The sequence below is a fragment of the Bombina bombina genome, chromosome 3 (genome assembly GCF_027579735.1).
Source record: "Bombina bombina isolate aBomBom1 chromosome 3, aBomBom1.pri, whole genome shotgun sequence".
NCBI classification, from domain to species: Eukaryota; Metazoa; Chordata; class Amphibia; order Anura; family Bombinatoridae; genus Bombina; species Bombina bombina.
Window position 1 is genome coordinate 156082115 of NC_069501.1, and position 15210 is coordinate 156097324.

Below are 15210 nucleotides of genomic sequence, written 5' to 3' on the forward strand. Positions count from 1 at the left end.
ATTGATGCTTCTTCAACAAAGGATACCAAGAGTATTAAGCAAATTAGATAAAAGAATACAATTTTAAACAACTTTCCAATTTACTTCTCTTTCTGAATTATGAAATATTTATTGGGGGTTTCATATCCCTTTAAAGGGCCATTATACACTATTTTTTTCTTTGCATAAATGTTTTGTAGATGATCTATTTATAAAGCCCATAAAGTTGTTTTTTTTTTTTTTTAAATGTATAATTTTGCTTATTTTTAAATAACATTGCTCTGATTTTCAGCCTCCTAACCAAGCCCCAAAGTTTTATTTGAATACCGTCAGCTACCTACCACAGCTTGCTCCTGTTTGTGTAAAGGGTCTTTTCATATGCAAAAGTAGGGGGAAGGGGGGAGTGTCTTATTTGCCACTTGCAGTGGGCTTTCCAACTACCTTTTCAACAGAGCTAAACTGAAAGCTTCTAAGTACGTTTTTAAACCATTTTATACTGGATTTTTATATCAGTATCTGTGCATCTTATTCTTTATAGTAGTGTCTATTACATGCAGTTATATGAAAATGAGTGCATACTGTCCCTTTAAGTATAACCAACTGCTTAGTGCTTTTTTTATTACAACAATGAAACAGACTGTTTAACATCCCTTTAACTAAATAAAATTCCTTTGTACAAAAAGGTGATCCTTGCTTAACAACACACAGGCTCTGTAGAAAGCACAACTTCTAGCAAGAGCTTTATGCACTCCCCCCAACACAGCCACATTTGCCAAACACACAGATTATTTATATATAAAACCAGACAGGTGTAAACCATAAATAAATAGAATTTATTCACTGTAAAAAAAAAACTAGATACATATAGATTGTGGCATGACACTGCTTATAGAGCATACATTTTATATATTTATTTATTGAAATCATTCTTAATGTATTGTACTTTTCATATAAATCACATATTTAGAATGTCACATATTTGATTTTATACAGTAAATGTAATCAAATTATATCTGATCCTGCTGGTCATGTGCATACCCTACCTGGCTATTTTTCTTATTTTCTCCTACTCCTCCCTCTCTGAACATCAGTTTTTCTTCTGAAGATCAGAACAGATAGATATCTGAATCCAGAGGAGGAAAAGATAGTAGGATACAATTAAAAATGGTACCTGCCACCAGCATAAATGGCAGTGCATTTTATCTTGATAAAGGTTATGAGTATCTATCCAGTGCAGGTTCTAGGTGATGGTAGGAGAACCTCGGTCGTTAATTTAGTACCCCTAACTGTTAACAAGTGTCCATATTTCATAGCCAGACCATTTGTATACGGTCAGTCTCTGTCCAACTTTGTGGCTTGCAGTTATGTCAATACTGCGTAGTCATAGTCCACAGACCATGTGAACTGAACCAACAACAGCAACATGGAGCCTCAGAGAAAGGCTGGGGCTGTGTAAATATAAAAAAGTATAAAAAGAGAACAAGGAGATATGGAATTTGGGAAGAAGTATTTAAGCAAAAAAGCTAGAAATGGATAGTTTGGAGATAAAGTTTCCCAGCTCTATCGCAAACTTCCTTAAATAGGGAAAACTTCTTTAAAATGCCATTAAACGCCTCATTGTTTAATAATTGTGCTCTGTCTCACACTTACTAGAGAGGATAATCTGTAACCTAGGTTTTCCAAATGCTACAAATTGCATAACCCAGCTATTTGATTTGCAGCATGTGCAGGTTATAGAATTAACTTCTTGGCCTCCGTAGGAGCGAAGGACTAGCACAATTCTACTGTGCTTTAATTATTTCATCTTTAAAACATCAAAATAATAAAGAACGGTCTCCTAATAGTACCAGGCTATTAAAGGGATATGGTAGTATGTGTATTTGTGTTGTTGTTTAAAGTTAAAAAGGAAACGTCTTTAATTTTTTTTTAATTATAATGATTTATTCCAGGCAAGAAAAAAACAAACATTTTCTTTTTGAGCTTGCAGAGGCTTGTCCCTCTCCACTAACAGAGCTAAGAGTATCATTCTTATTAGCCAGCAAGTATTAGAAGAACGTACAAAACGGATACAGCTGTATTACTTTTAAGGGATATTAAAGTCCAAATTAAACTTTCATGATTCAGATAGGGCCAGTGGCATATTTAGGTTTTGTGCTGCCCTAGGAACTCAAGTCTGCTGCCTTTTTGGCCATAATACTTTTTGCTCAGGGAGTAATGTGATTTTTTATGGCATTTCCAGAGTAAGTTAACCAGGGCTTGAAAAACACTTGCATACACATATATGAAAGGTTCAGAGTTACCTCTAAACTTTAAGCTCCATGGGCACTCGTATTACACCCCCTAGAATGTAAGCTCCTTGGGCAAAATCTCCCAGTATATGCCTGTATAACACCTCTAAAATAACATAAGCTTCTTATAAAAATAGCAACAAAAAATATGCTTCCCCCTCCAATCTGCTGCTCTAGACAAGTGCCTTGTTTGCCTAAGACAAAATATGACCTTGGATAAGGCATGCAATTTTAAACAACTAATTTATTTTTATCATCAAATTGTCTATGTTCTCTTGGTATTCTTAGTTGAAAGCTAAACCTAGGTAGGATCACATGCTAATTTGTAAGCCCTTGAAGGCTGCCTCTTATCTGAATGCATTTGACAGGTTTTTTTGCAGCTAGAGGCCGTTAGTTCATGTGTTTCATATAAATAACTTTGTGCTCATGCACGTGGAGTTAGCACTAATTGCCTGAAATACAAGTCTGTCAAAAGATCTGAAATAAGGAGGCAGTCTGAAAAAGCTTAGATACAAGATAATTACAGAGTTAAAAAGTATATTTCTAGAACAGTGTTGGCTGTGCAAAACTGGGGAATGGTAAATAAAGGGATTATCTATCTTTTAAAAAAATAACATTTTTGGTGTGTTCTGTCCCTTTAAACAGCATTTTCAAAATTTATTTTAATTAGGAACAAACCACTCCTTTTTTACACTTACAAAAAATAAAGAGATTTAAAAAAAATAAAACAATTCAATGTCACTTAAAAAAAGTTACTATGCACAGTACTATTACTACTAGAAAAAATCATGAAAATGTTCTTACATACCCAATCTAAGCATTTACTTAAAAAATAATATCATTAACAAAACCGTTTAAAAAAAAACAGGCAGCACATTTGTTGAACAAATTATACCCTAACATGGAATAGATTATGGACATGTTCATAGCATGAAGAAGAAAAACTTTTGTTGCTCTTTAAAGTATATTAGAAAGTATTAGCTGGCTCTGGGTCTTGGAGTATTCCAGCTTCAGACACCATCTTGGCAAAAGCACCTTTCTTCTGTATCAAACGTTGAGGTTTGTCAAATTCTACTACTCTGCCGGCTTCAAGTACAAGAACCCTGAAAAAAAAAGATGGCTAAATGCATTTCTGCTTTCTGATCCTGAATACTATTTATATATTCTGCTCTAGTGCTGGATTCAGAGAATACAGGTTTAATATTTATACTACTATAAAACGAATGAGCTTTGAGTGCTCTGCAGGGGAATTAACACCTCACAGGCCCTGGTGAAAAGCCCATTAGATAAAATCACATATAGTGTCTAAATATCAAACAAAATACACAAAATAGCCAGCACTCGCTTAGATACACAAATGTAAAAAACAAAAAATTAATTTAAGTTAATTACAGGATTTGACAAAATGGTGACAGGTGCATTTGCTGCTTCTTACGTGGGTCTTTAACCTACAGACACAAAAGCTAAATTCTGGATAAACCCACTGAGTTGATTTGTTTGTTTGTTTTATGTTATGCAATGTAAACCATATACATAATGAATACAACCCAACATTTTGATAAATCCAGGACCGAGAGGCTACTGGGAGGGGGCAGGGGCAGTTGCTGCCCAGAGTGAGACAAATAATCAGGTGTCAAGTTACTGGTTTTGGAGCTTGACTGGAAGGTCCATAAGCAGAGTTTGGTATTTCTGGGAGAGTATTAGGTGGTCTCTGGTTTCACTAAATGAAAATGAAAAAATGAATACTATAGTACAAGTAGGGACAGCATATAACTGGCAACCAAGGTAGGGTAATTAACTATTTAACATTATTATTATTCAGTGACTAAAAGGTAAGAAATAGTATGGAATAGTGTTTCTTTTACCCGGTATATTGATATTATACTGTATAATTATCTATCTATCTATCTATCTATCTATCTATCTATCTATATCATGAATCATCTACTTTTGCATGTGCTAGGCATTTGAAAACTTGAGTTTGCACATAATAAATGATCTTCATTTAACACAAGGACTAATATTCTTGTTCTGAACCCACATTTTTTTAATTGAAGCTACTCTAGTGGTAAGGAATCCAACAGTGCAAAATACATTTTTAAATTTCTAGTGTCACTACTGGTTTATAGGGATATAGAAAAATCCCACAGTAGTCACAATCGCAATCTACCTTTAGAGCACACATGATCAGTGATGGGCAATTTCTGAACACATAAGGACATAGATCAATAATTTAGAAGCCTTAAAGTAACAGTAAACACATATGTTATGAAACAGTACAGTGCAAGCTATCACCTAGATTATGAGTTGTGCGTTTGTGTTTTAACGCTGAAAAATTGGTAATTTCAAAGTTAAAACAGCAACGCAGCCATTACAAGTCTTGTCGGTATAGCTGTACCGCAAGCCTTTTAGCCTGTAACACAACTTCAGTCTCGCACTCGTAAAAAACAGAATTTATGTTTACCTGATAAATTACTTTCTCCAACGGTGTGTCCGGTCCACGGCGTCATCCTTACTTGTGGGATATTCTCTTCCCCAACAGGAAATGGCAAAGAGTCCCAGCAAAGCTGGTCACATGATCCCTCCTAGGCTCCGCCCACCCCAGTCATTCGACCGACGGACATGAGGAAATATATATAGGAGAAACCATATGATACCGTGGTGACTGTAGTTAGAGAAAATAATTCATCAGACCTGATTAAAAAACCAGGGCGGGCCGTGGACCGGACACACCGTTGGAGAAAGTAATTTATCAGGTAAGCATAAATTCTGTTTTCTCCAACATTGGTGTGTCCGGTCCACGGCGTCATCCTTACTTGTGGGAACCAATACCAAAGCTTTAGGACACGGATGAAGGGAGGGAGCAAATCAGGTCACCTAAATGGAAGGCACCACGGCTTGCAAAACCTTTCTCCCGAAAATAGCCTCCGAAGAAGCAAAAGTATCAAATTTGTAAAATTTAGCAAAAGTGTGCAGTGAAGACCAAGTCGCTGCCTTACATATCTGGTCAACAGAAGCCTCGTTCTTGAAGGCCCATGTGGAAGCCACAGCCCTAGTGGTGTGAGCTGTGATTCTTTCAGGAGGCTGCCGTCCGGCAGTCTCATAAGCCAATCGGATAATGCTTTTAAGCCAAAAGGAAAGAGAGGTAGAAGTCGCTTTTTGACCTCTCCTTTTACCAGAATAAACAACAAACAAGGAAGATGGTTGTCTGAAATCTTTAGTAGCCTCTAAATAGAATTTTAGAGCACGGACTACGTCCAAATTGTGTAACAAACGTTCCTTCTTTGAAACTGGATTCGGACACAAAGAAGGTACAACTATCTCCTGGTTAATATTTTTGTTGGAAACAACTTTCGGAAGAAAACCAGGCTTAGTATAAAAAAAAAAAAAACTATTAACCATCTCCGTGGAGATGTTGCCTGTGCAACGGCAAAGAGAATGACTGGGGTGGGCGGAGCCTAGGAGGGATCATGTGACCAGCTTTGCTGGGACTCTTTGCCATTTCCTGTTGGGGAAGAGAATATCCCAGAAGTAAGGATGACGCCGTGGACCGGACACACCAATGTTGGAGAAATTACATTTTTTCATGGGATTCCCATAGCCCTGCCATTACGAGTTTTGCGGTGAGACTAAAAAACCTGTGTTACAGCCTAAAACGACAAGATCCGTTTCGCAATCTAACCGTAACGTAACCCTAACCATAACCCTAACTTAACCCTAACACCCCCTAACTTTAACAATTAAAATAGACCTAAATTAAAATTACAATTATTAACTAAATAATTCCTATTTAAAACTAAATACATACTTACCTGTGAAATAAAACCTAAGCTAGCTACTTTTAGCCCTTTTGCTGCCCAAACCCTAATCTAAAATAAAATCCCACCCAAAAAAAACCTTTAAAAAAAAAACTAACACTAACCCCCGACGATCCACTTACAGTTTTTGAAGTCCTGTTTCATCCAGGCGGCGAGAAGTCTTCATCCAGACGGCCTCTTCTATCTTCATTCAGGCGGGGAAAAGTCTTCATCCAGGTGGCCTCTTCTATCTTGTTCTCGGCGGCGCGGAGCGGGTCCTATCTTGTTCTCGGCGGCGCGGAAGGGGTCCATCCTGAAGACATCCGGTGCGGAGCATCCTCTTCATATGGTTGCCGCTGTACACTGAATCTTCAATGCAAAGTACGCGATCCATGATGGTGTCCCTTGCATTCCTACTGGCTGAAAAATTTGAATGAGCCAATAGGAATTAGAGCTGCTAAAATCCTATTGGCTGTTCAAATCAGCCAAGAGGATTTAAGCAGCTCTCATTATATTGGATGATTTATTAGAATAGGAATAATTTTTATTGTTTTGTGTAATTTCGTTTGTTATTTTTTGTAAAGGTAGGTTTTTTATTTTTTGTAATTTAAGTGTTTTTTATTTTTTGTAATGTTAGGGTTTAGTGTAAGGCAGCTTAGGTTTTATCTGACAGATAAGTTTGTGTTTATTTTAACTAGGTAGTTATTAAATAGTTAATAACTATTTACTAACTAGTCTACCTAGTTAAAATAAATACAAACTTACCTGTGAAATAAAAATAAAACCTAAACTAGCTACAATATAACTATTAGTTATACTATAGCTTGCTTTGGTTTTATTTCACAGGTAAGTATGTATTTAGTTTTAAATAGCAATTATTAAGTAAATAATATTAAGTTTAATTTAGCTTTATTTTAATTTTGTTAAAGTTAGGGGATGTTAGGGTTAGGCTTAGGGTTACGTTAGGTTTAAGGGTTAATATAGTTTAATTTAGGTTGTTGCGATGTGGGGGGCTGGCGGTTTAGGGGATAATAGGTTTATTTAGCGGTAGTGATGTGGGAGGCCAGAGGTTTAGGCGTTAATAGCTTTATTTAGTTGCGGCGATGTCGGGGAGTGGCGGAATAGGGGTTATTAGATTTATTATAGTGTGGGCAATGTTGGGGTACAGGGAAATAGGGGTTAATAATTTTAGTATAGTGGCGGCGATATGAGGAGCGGCAGATTAGGGGGTTAATAGTTTTATTTAGGTTGCATCGATATCGGGAGCGGCAGATTAGGGGTTAATAACATTATGTAAGTGGCGGCGATGTCGGGGGCAGCAGATTAGGGGTGTTTAGACATGGGGTTTATGTTAGGGTGTTAGGTTAAAATGTTAGGTTTTTTTTCCTATAGACATCTATGGGGCTGCATTATGGAGCTTTTCTTTCCGCGATCGCAGGTGTTCGACTTTTTTCTGACCTGCTCTCCCCAATGAGGTCTATGGGGAAAGCGTGCACGAGCACGTCAAAACAGCGCTTGTTTTTTGTGAGGTATGGAGCTTAAAAGCACCATATTGCATGCATAAGCCGGCTGTTTGAAAACTTGTAATGGCTGCGCTATAGAGGGTTAAATAACGCAACTTTTGTTGCGTTCGTTAATTTCCCTATAGCGCATAACTCGTAATTTAGCTGTAAGTAATTAATGCTTCACAGGCAAATTATTTCTTAAAATGTTGCTGTATAAACAAACTTATTTGGATTAAAAAATGTAACCTCCCTATCTTACCATCGAAGCTACTATGACGTGAACCACATGTCTTATTCACTGTACTGTGGCTCAGGTACCCTATTGATATCCAGCTTCTTCCTCAAGTATGTAACGTATAGCCAAGCATAGTGAGGTACGAAAAAGGAAAAAGAATCATAAAAGGAGCAGGGGAAAAAAAAAGATGTGGCAAAAAAAAATGAAACTTTAGAAAACATAAGGTGGGGTCATGGATCTCACCACCATGAAAGAAATTAATTTATCAGGTAAGCATTCATTATGTTTTCTTTCATACAGGTGGTGAGAGTCCATGATCCATTACTCCTGGGAACTAATACCCAGCTGTGAAATCCAGGAGTAACAACATAAATGGAGGGTTTTAAAAAAAAAAATAGTTTTCATTAAGAAATTAAATCCACAACCCCAATATTTTTTTTTAATGCGATTAAACAATAAATCAAACAGGCAAAAAATTTCAAACTGAGACAACTGCCTGAAGAACCATCCTACCAAAGGCTGCCTCAGAAGAAGCAAAAAGATCAGAATAGTAGAATTTTGTAAAAGTATGCAAAGAAGACCAAGTAGCTGCCTTGCAAATCTAATCAACTGAAGCCTCATTCTTGAAGGGCCAGAATGAGCAGTAACCCATTACGTTGGAGGTTGACCTCCCTCCAAGTAAGCCTTGTGAATCAAAAGTTTCAACTAAGAGGCCAAAGAAACAGCAAAAACTTGCTGACCTTTTCTAGAACCAGAGAAGTGAATGAACAAACTAGAAGTTTGTCTATAGTCCTTAGTAGCATCAATTTAATATTGAAATGCCCTAACAACGTCCAAAATATGCAAAGATCTCTCTGAAGCATTCTTGTAATTAGGAAACAAAGAAAGGAAAAAATATCTCTGCTGAAGAAACATCCTTAGGCAAAAAGTCAAAAGTAGCACGTAAAACTGCCTTTTCCTGTTAAAAAAAATCAGATGAGGATCACAAGAAAGAGCAGATAATTCAGATACTTCTAGCAGAAGAGATAGCTTAGAGAAATAACACTTCCCAAGAAAGCAGTTTAATATGCATAGGTTCAAAAGGAGGAGCCTGCAAAACCCTTAAAGGGAGACTGAACCCACATTTTTTCTTTTGTGATTCAGATAGAGCATGCAATTTTAAGCAACTTTCTAATTTACTCCTATTATCAATTTTTCTTCGTTCTCTTGCTATCTTTATTTGAAAAATAAGGCATCTCAGCTAAGGAGCCAGCCAATTTTTGGTTCAGAACATTAGACAGCACTTGTTTATTGGTGGGTGAATGTATCCACCAATCAGCAAGAAAAACCCAGGTTGTTTACCAAAAATGGGCCGGCATCTAAACTTACATTCTTGCTTTTCAAATAAAGATACCAAGAGAATGAAGACAATTTGATAATAGGAGTAAATGAGAAAGTTGCTTAAAATTGCATGCTCTATCTGAATCACAAAAGTAAAACTTTGGGTTCAGTGTCCCTTTAACACCAAGTTAAGAGTCCAAGAAAAAAAGTTGCTTGATTAAAGGTTTAATATGAACCAAAGCCTGAACAAAACCATAAATATCAGGAATATTAGCAATCTTCCTATGGAACAAAACTGAAAGAGCAGAAATGTGCCCTTTCAGAGAACTGGCCCTTATCCAGACCATCCTGAAAGAACTGCAAAAATCCTAGGAATCCTGAAAGAATGCCAAGAAAAATCATGATCTATACACCAAAAAATAAAGGCCTTCCAGACCTTATGATAGCTTTTCCTAGTTACAGGTTTAGGGGCCTGAATTAAGATTTCAATCACAGAATCAGAAAAAACGCTATGTCCAAGGATTAACCATTACATTTCCATGCTATCAAGTTCAGAGACTTGAGATGAAGATGGAAAACGGACCTTGAGACAGAAGGTCTGACTGCAGAAGCAGAGGCCAAGGAAGACAGCTAGACATCTGAACTAGATGTGCATACCAAATCCTGCAAGCTGGAGCAGGATTACTGAAGATTTCTCTAGGCTTATCTTGGAAATAAATCTGGGTAGAAGTATGAGAGGAGGACAGAGAAGCTTATTGTTCAAATGAGAGGCCATCAGATCTTTCTCTGGGAGACCCCAATGATCCACAACTTGATTGAACACATCCTAGTGAAGAGATCACTCCGCTGGATGTAGAGATTGATGACTGAGAAAGTCCACTTCCCAGTTGTTCACCCCTGGAATATGAATTGCAGAGACTAGACAGGAACTGATTTCTGCCCAGGAGAGAATTTGAGACACCTCTCTCTTAGCTAGGGAACTGTGAATACCCCCTTGATGATTGACATAAGCCACTGCTTTGACATTGTTGACAAGAGAGTATTTTCAGACAGAGGGCAAGCTTGAAGAGCCCTGAAAATAGCACAGCGTTCTAAAAAACTTATAGGTAACCTTACCTCACGAGTATCCCAAACTTCCTGTGCTCTCAAAGATCCTCAAACAGCTCTACAACCTGAGACACTTACATCTGTAGTGATTACAATCCAGGTAGGACTAGCAAAAGAAGCCCCCTGAATAATAAACTAATGATCCAGCCACCAAGTCAGAGACTGACTTGTATTGGTATCCAAAAATATCTTTTGAGTATAATCTATGCACCATTGACGAAACATACAAAGCTGAAGAGGTCTCATGTGAAAATGAGCAAAAGGAATTGCATTTGAAACTGCAATCATTAGACCTACGACTTACATACAAAGAGCAACCGAGGGAAAAGAGAGAGACTAGGGGTACAGAAAAGCTGACACCAATCTTAACCTTCTCTGCTCTGTTAGAGAAAGATAGATGGAGACTGAATTTATTTGAAATCCCAAAAAAGCAATGAATCAAGATGTCGACCAGGTAGGGAAACAATGCAATAACCTGAGCTCTGGTCACAGACAAAAGGGCACCCAAAGTCTTTGTGAATATTCTTGGAGCTGTAGTCAGACCAAATGGTAGAGCAACAAACTGAAAAAGCTTGTCCAGAAAGGCAACCCCCAGAAACTGAAAATGTTCTCTGTGAATTGGAACATGAAGGTAAGCATCCTTTAAAATGTAAATCTATTGTGGACATTAACTGCCCTTGCTCAGAAAAAAAGGTAGAATAGTCTAAATAGTTTCCTTTTGAAAGATGGAATCCTTACAAACTTGTTCAGGGCTTTCAGATCCAGATTTCCGTCTTTGGCACAATGAAGAGATTTGAATAAAATCCCATCCCCTGTTCCTGCAAAGTAACTGGTACATTCACTCACATAGCTTCAAGATCTGAGACAGAATCTTGAGCAGTTATACCCAAAGAAACAGTATTAGGTTAGTGTGATTTAATTAATAATTACAAACACGAGTCACATAAATAAGCTGGAGAAGGTACCTAAGCTTTTTTACAAAAACCACACCTAATGGTAGAAAAGTGTTCAGGGAACTCAGTTTGTAGGGTAGATTTAGGAACAGAATCCTATAGCTTCATTGTATCATTTGACAAAGCAATGTAATAAACACTATGGCATCTATTTATCAAGCCGTCAACTTACTTGCATTCGATGGCACCAATACGCTCGCCTAAGATCGCCTAACATCGCTGCCGCGAACCTGAATACGTTCTCCAAAATTATCAAAAAATCTGTCAAAAAGCCACGCACCAAGTACGGTGCGATGAGCAGCGGACTGTTGTTAACTAACAGTCATCGATCTCGCTGCTCTTCGGCTTTTTTTACAGCTTTCTTGGTACCCTGTCGCTAAACACCCACACTATACTATACTGTTTACCCCCTAAACCGCCACTCCCGGACCCCGCCGCAACTCTAATAAATGTATTAACCCCTAAACCGCCGCTCCCGGACCCTGCCGCAACTCTAATAAATGTATTAACCCCTAAACCGCCGCTCCCAGACCACACCGCAACTAAATAAAGTGTTTAACCCCTAAATCGCCGCTCCCAGAGCCCACCGCCACCTACATTATACTTATTAACCCCTAATCTGCCGCCCCTACACTGCCGCCACCTACATTATATTTATTAACCCCTAATCTTCCGCCTCCTACATTATATTTATTAACCCCTAATCTGCCCCCCTACACCGCCGCCACCTACCTACATTTATTAACCCCTAATCTGCCGCCCTCAACGTCGCCGCCACTATAATACATTTATTAACCCCTAAACCTAAGTCTAACCCGAACACCCCCTAACTTAAATATAATTTAAATAAATCTAAATAAATATTACTATCATTAAATAAATTATTCCTATTTAAAACTAAATACTTACCAGTAAAATAAACCCTAAGATAGCTACAATATAACTTATAGTTACATTGTATCTATCTTAGGTTTTATTTTTATTTTACAGACAACTTTGTATTTATTTTAACTAGGTAGAATAGTTATTAAATAGTTATTAACTATTTAATAACTTCCTAGTTAAAATAAATACAAATATACCTGTAAAATAAAACCTAACCTAAGTTACAATTACACCTAACACTACACTATAATTAAATAAATTCCCTAAACTAAATACAATTAAAAAAAAATATCTAAAGTACAAAAAAAACAAACACTAAATTACAGAAAATAATAAACAAAGTACAAGATTTTTAAACTAATTACACCTAATCTAATCCCCCTAACAAAATAAAAAAGCCCCCCAAAATAAAAAAAGCCATACCCTACACTAAATTACAAATAGCCCTTAAAATGGCCTTTTGTGGGGCATTGCCCCAAAGTAATCATCTCTTTTACCTGTAAAAAAAAATTACAAACCCCCCCAACATTAAAACCCACCACCCACACAACCAACCCTACTCTAAAACCCACCCAATCCCCCCTTAAAAAAACCTAACACTAACCCCTTGAAGATCACCCTACCTTGAGAAGTCTTCACCCAACCGGGCCAAAGTCCTCAACGAAGCCGGCAGAAGTGGTCCTCCAGACGGCATCTTCTATCTTCATCCATCCAGCACGGAGCGGGTCCATCTTCAAGACATCTGACGCAGAGCATCCTCTTCATCCGGAGTCTTCTTCAACAATAACGGTTCCTTTAAGTGACGTCATCCAAAATGGCGTCCCTTCAATTCCGATTGGATGATAGAATTCTATCAGCCAATCGGAATTAAGGTAGGAAAAATCCTATTGGCTGATTGGAACAGCCAATAGAATGCAAGCTCAATCCTACTGGCTGATTGGATCAACCAATAGGATTTAACTTCAATCCAATTGGCTGATTGCATCAGCCAATAGGATTTTTCCTACCTTAATTCCGATTGGCTGATAGAATTCTATCAGCCAATCGGAATTGAAGGGATGCCATCTTGGATGACGTCACTTAAAGGAACCGTCATTGTTGAAGTAGACTCCGGATGAAGAGGATGCTCTGCGTCGGATGTCTTGAAGATGTATCCGCTCTGCGCCGGATGGATAAAGATAGAAGATGCCGTCTGGATGAAGACTTCTGCCCGTCTGGAGAACCACTTCAGCCGGCTTCGTTGAGGACTTCGGCCCGGTTGGGATTTTTTTAAGGGGGGTTTGGGTGTGTTTTAGAGTAGGGTTGGTTGTGTGGGTGGTGGGTTTTATATGTTGGGGGGTTTGTAATTATTTTTTACAGGTAAAAGAGATGATTACTTTGGGGAAATGCCCTGCCCCGCAAAAGGCCCTTTCAAGGGCTATTTGTAAATTAGTGTAGGGTAGGGCTTTTTTATTTTGGGGGTGCTTTTTTATTTTGTTAGGGGGATTAGATTAGGTGTAATTAGTATAAAAATCTTGTACTTTGTTTATTATTTTCTGTAATTTAGTGTTTCTTTTTTTTGTACTTTAGATAATTTCTTTTAATTGTATTTAATTGTATTTAGTTTAGGGAATTTATATAATTATAGTGTAGTGTTAAGTGTAATTTTAACTTAGGTTAGGTTTTATTTTACAGGTATATTTGTATTTATTTTAACTAGGAAGTTATTAAATAGTTAATAACTATTCTACCTAGTTAAAATAAATACAAAGTTGCCTGTAAAATAAAAATAAAACCTAAGATAGATACAATGTAACTATAAGTTATATTGTAGCTATCTTAGGGTTTATTTTACAGGTATTTAGTTTTAAATAGGAATAATTTATTTAATGATAGTAATATTTATTTAGATTTATTTAAATTATATTTAAGTTAGGGGGTGTTAGGGTTAGGGTTAGACTTAGGTTTAGGGGTTAATAAATTTAATATAGTGGCGGCAACGTTGGGGGCGGCAGATTAGGGGTTAATAAATGTAGGTAGGTGGCGGCGGTGTAGGAGGGGCAGATTAGGGGTTAATAAGTATAATGTAGGTGTCGGCAGTGTAGGGGCAGCAGATTAGGGGTTAATAAGTATAATGTAGGTGGTGGTGGGCTCCGGGAGTGGCGGTTTAGGGGTTATCCCGCCGCGGGGTCCGGGAGCGGCGGGATAAGGGTTAATAACTTTTATTTAGGTTAAAGATTAGGGTTAATAAGTATAATGTAGGTGGCGGCGGTGTAGGGGGGGCAGATTAGGGGTGTTTAGACTCGGGGTACATGTTAGGGTGTTAGGTGTAAACGTTCCCATAGGAATCAATGGGATTTCGGGTAGCAGTGAACAGAAGCTTTCGCTGCTTTCAGACTCTCATTGATTCCTATGGCATCCGCCGCTTCCAGTGCGGCGGATTGAAAACCAGGTACGCTGGGCCGGAACAGTGCAGAGCGTACCTGGTAGTTATTTGATAACTAACAAAAGTAGTCAGATTGTGCCGAACTTGCATTCGGAACATCTGCAATGACGAAACCATCGATCTGTGTCGGACTGAGTCCGGCGGATCGTATGTTACGTCATAAATTTCTACTTTTGCCGGTCTGTAGGGTTTGATAACTAAAGGGAATCAGGCTCGCCACAAATACGCTACGGAATTCCAGCGTATTAGCGGTTGACAGCTTGATAAATAGATGCCTATAACTCCATAAAAAAGTTCTTTAGGAATGGAAATCACTTTGACTCCTCCTAGTAGTAGAGAGGAGAAATTCCCAAGAGTAATGGATCGTGGACTCTCACCACCTGTATGAAAGAAATACAGGATTAGAAACTAGGGTGGCCAGCTTCTATGGTTGCTGTAAGTTTCTGGATTACAACAATTTTTAAAGAAGACTTCTGCCTTTTGTAAATCGCTAATTTCTTACTTTACCCGCATGGACTTTACTTATCTACAATTAGGTGGGGTATGCAGTCTGCTTGGGTGTTCCTAGTCAGTGCAGTAGGTATAAGGTTCCCCTTGTGCTAGCACATGATATTATGAAGGTATCTAAATAGATATACTGTATATTTATTTGATATTTGTACTTTTATGTGTCTTTCTCTGAAGTGTACTCTGTAGTGTACTCCTGTTGCTGTGCA

At 37.8% G+C, this 15210-nt stretch overlaps 1 pseudogene; it reads right to left on the reverse strand.

The window, feature by feature from the left end:
- Positions 1-791: 791 nt before the first annotated feature.
- LOC128652993 (multidrug resistance-associated protein 1-like) overlaps positions 792-15210 on the reverse strand; it is a 286157-nt pseudogene continuing 271738 nt past the window's right edge.